This window comes from Elephantulus edwardii, unplaced genomic scaffold (genome assembly GCF_000299155.1).
Source record: "Elephantulus edwardii isolate Elephantulus edwardi_28Jun2011 unplaced genomic scaffold, EleEdw1.0 scaffold00150, whole genome shotgun sequence".
Lineage (NCBI taxonomy): Eukaryota > Metazoa > Chordata > Mammalia > Macroscelidea > Macroscelididae > Elephantulus > Elephantulus edwardii.
This window is the reverse complement of record NW_006399900.1, coordinates 3,480,359-3,484,212: the sequence shown is the minus strand read 5'-3', so window position 1 is coordinate 3,484,212 and position 3,854 is coordinate 3,480,359. Positions and strand designations below refer to the sequence as shown.

General features: G+C 41.2%; 1 protein-coding gene across 1 annotated transcript in view; it reads left to right on the top strand.

Annotated features, from left to right (window-relative positions):
* TASP1 (taspase, threonine aspartase, 1) overlaps positions 1-3,854 on the top strand; it is a 310,532-nt gene that overhangs the window by 68,205 nt on the left and 238,473 nt on the right. The gene's annotated exons all lie outside the window — the stretch shown is intronic.

The following is a 3,854-nucleotide window of genomic DNA, read 5'->3' as shown; positions in this document are numbered from 1 at the left end:
ACCTAGAACTGTTAGAGCTTGCTGTTATGTGCTGTCAAATTGTCTGTGACTCATAGCGACTCTACGTACAATAGCCCTAAACCCTACTCTGTACTGTGCCAGTCTCTATCCGACATACGCAACTCCATTAATCCAGTTACTGACTCAGTCCACCTCATAGAGGGTCTTCCCCTCCTGTGCCATCCCTCCACCCTCCCAAGCATGATGTCCTTCTCTAAGGACTGGTCCCTCCTTGCAGCATGTCCAAAGGATGTCAGCCGAAGCTTCAGAATGCTAGCTTCCGAGAAGCAGCCTGGTTTAACCCTCTCCAGGATGAATCTGTTCGTTTTCTTAGCAGTCCAGAGCTTAATGGTATGGAATTTTGCTTTATTCAGAGGTATGTGGTTCACATCCCCCAGCTAGTCTGCAGGAGAAAGATGGACAACCTCTTCCCATGTGATTTTACTGTTTCTGAGAAACTGCTGAAGGATCAGCTATGACTTGGTTCTGTCTCAACAGTACACAGTACAACAGTAGAGAATTTTAAGTTAAACCAAGTGTGTGCTAAATATTTCCTTTTGTCTTATTAGCCTGTAAATGTAAATTAAGTTTTTGTTATTGTTATGTGCTATTGAGTTGCCTGCAACCTATGTACAACAGCTCTGAAGCCTGCCCTGTCCTGAGCCAGTCTCTCTGACTCTGGCATACCTACCCCCATAGCCCCAGTTACTATATTAATCCATCACATATGGGGTCTTCCTCTCCTGCACTGTCCCTCCACCCTTCTGAGCATGATACGCTTCTTCAAAGACCGGCCCCTCCTGGACATGTGCCTGAAGTATGTGAGATGGAGCTTCAGAATCCTAGCCTTTGAGGAGAAATTTGGTTTCACCCTCTCCAAGACAGACCTATTTGTTTTCTTGGCAGTCCATGGTATGTTCAAGACTCTTTTCGAGCACCAGAACTCAAAGGCATCATTTCTTCTTCAGTCATCCTTAGTCATTGTCCAGCTTTCTGAAGCATAACAAGTAATTTAAACAGATCAGTGAAAAATAGAAAATCGTTAATTTCAAGGAAATCCAGTAGTGTAAACGAAGAAATGATTATATTTTATACCAAGTATGCAATATGGTTCCCACCTCATTCAGAATTGATTCTGACTCCTAGTGCCCCTCTTGGATAGAGTTGCTATTGAGTACCACTGAGTCGAAACTAACCCATAGCTGACCCTCCATTGGGTTTTCAGAGGCATTATATTGCCCATCCTTCTCCCAGTTGGGTAGAGTAGAACTTATACATTCTGACAAACTGCCATTTGTTTCCTGAAAAATCATCTTCCTCTAGAGGCTGGTGAATTCTAACACTCACCTTATTGTTAATTGTCAACACTTTAACCATTGTGCCACTTAGAGCGTCTTATAATATGCCACAATTGAAAACTGTTAGCTGAATATTAATGTACTTCGTAATTGTGAAATCAAATGGTTTTGGGGGAGAGAAATATGTTGGTGTCTGATGGCAGGGAAGAAGAGTATGAGAGTTCTTTTTTTTTTTTTTTTTTTTTTTAGTTTTAGCCTCTTGTGGAACTTCTTTTTTTTTTTTTCTATATTTTATTAATTTTCATAAACATTTACAGAGATTTTGGGTTTCCATTCATTCATTGTTGCACTATTCTCTCTACCCTCCTCCCAGTTTGTTCTTGTCCAAATGCCACTGTGCTTGTCAAAGCCAGTCCTGATTAATCTTCTTTGTCAGTGTGTCCTTTGCCATTCCCTAGAGTTCTAAGCTTTCATAGATCCAATTGCTACAGTTTTTTGATGGAACTTATTTGAAATTCTTAAATAATACAAAGTCTTTTTTTTTCCGTCCCCCCTCCTTGGAAACATAGAATGTTTGGTGTTCCTCCAGTCTCGATTAGGTTCTTCACTAGACCTCTTGCTGCATAGACATTGTTTTAGGCTGAGTTCTCTAAGGGAAGTAAAACTTCTCTGTCTGTATATACAAAGAACGACAAAGGAATAGAGAAAGATATAAATGAAATAACCCACATGCTTGTAGAAGATGGTAAGTTTCAAGTCTGTGTCAGTCTTTACGGTAGAGGCTTCTGCTGATTTACATGACAGACAGTAGGTGGCTTCTGCTGACCTGCATAGCAATAACAATCTATACCTTTTCAACCAAATAAATCCAAGATAGGCAGGTGAGATTCTAGGCTGCTAGCTTTGGAGACTGATTAAATATAAGAGCAGTAGACAATACGACCGGCACCTTACTCAAGTCCAAAGAACCAGAACTCAGATGGTGATGAGATGAAAGTTTCTTTCTGATCAAGCAAAATGCATGAATGCTATCCTAGTCATCCATGGATATGGCCTGGACTTTTCATGGATGTTCATATAGGTTCATTACCTTACTTCTATTGTGAAGTGAGTTTCTTGATCTGCGGTGATACTGTATGGAATACCTTCAGGCAAGTCCATAGATAGTTACGGCAGAAACATTTCATGTAGGGAAGCAAGCCATTATCTAGAGTGAGTGTATTTACGTAAGACAAAATACTGCCCCTTTGCATTATGAAAGTGGCTCAGTGTAGTTAACATACCATCTGTTGCTGTCTGATGACCCTCAGGAATGGTTTCCTGCCAGGGAGTCATGCTTGTCTTTGCTTCTTGTTACTCAGCACTGACTGTAGTCAAGTTTGCCTTTTTTGAATGGAAACCTATGTTGTTGAGTTCATGTCTAACCTTCATCTCTGCCACTGTGACAGTGACAGCTCTGTTTATGAGTCTCTTGTGCAGATGTGATATTGGCTAGAGAAAAAAACTGGTTGGTTTCCATATGCCATGCCATGCCATGCCATGCCATGCCATGCTGTCTTATCTACTGATTATTAAAATTCTCTTTGTTTGAGGTGACCTTTTGATTAACATTCACGAGACACAAATATGTTCACTTTTTAGGCCCATTTAGAATGGTCTGCCCTTTACTCATACTTCTTTGTCACTAGTTTTTCCAATCATGTTTCTTCTAAGTTTCATGCCATCCAGTTAAACCATTGACTGTAGGCAAGAATGTTAGTTTTGACAGGAGTGTCATGTAAAGTGAAGGCATATCTATGTCTAGAGTTCCATTAAGAGTGAAATGCTTATCTGAACATTTCTCCTGTGCAGAGTGAACAAGTAAAATGCACTTCTCAAAGTTCTGGCCACTGTAAATAAACCCTTGCATTGTTGTCTTTCAGGGCAGCCCAAGATGAGGCTGCTCTCTACCTTGTCTACTTTTGAATGATTCCTGCGTATCAGACAGAATTATCTGTAAATGAGGCACAGATTCTCTCCTCTTCAGTCAGCTGATCAAATGGAACACTCCTTGAGGCCATAGGTGCAAAGCAACAGAGGGAAAGTAATGTGAGTGGCAGTGCTGAAGACAGTAGATCACTAGTGAAGACCATAGACCATTGAGCCTCTTTCTCAAGCACGTTATTTGGGCCTCCAAGTCCTACTGAACCCTAGATGCCCAACGTGATAAACTCTGAATCTGACTACATCCAGTTCATGACAGGCAGTTCAGACATCGTGATCACTTTGTGGCTATTTTGACTGGGGTGCCACAGTGCTGTTTTAGTTCTCCTGGTCAATGCAGACCTTGTATCAAATGATCCCTAAAAAGTCTGATTATATCTTTTCCCCCACTTGATAAATAACTCTTAAAAAATCCCTTTGCCACTTGACCAAGGGTGGCTTACATCAGGTCCTTGTGGCTGACAGGACTGACAGGCCCCAGCTCCCAGCTGGAAACAAAGGAGGATGCTTCAACGATTTAGATCCTCCCAGAAGAGCTGTGGGTGAGCATTAACATTACTGGTAAGTATATTC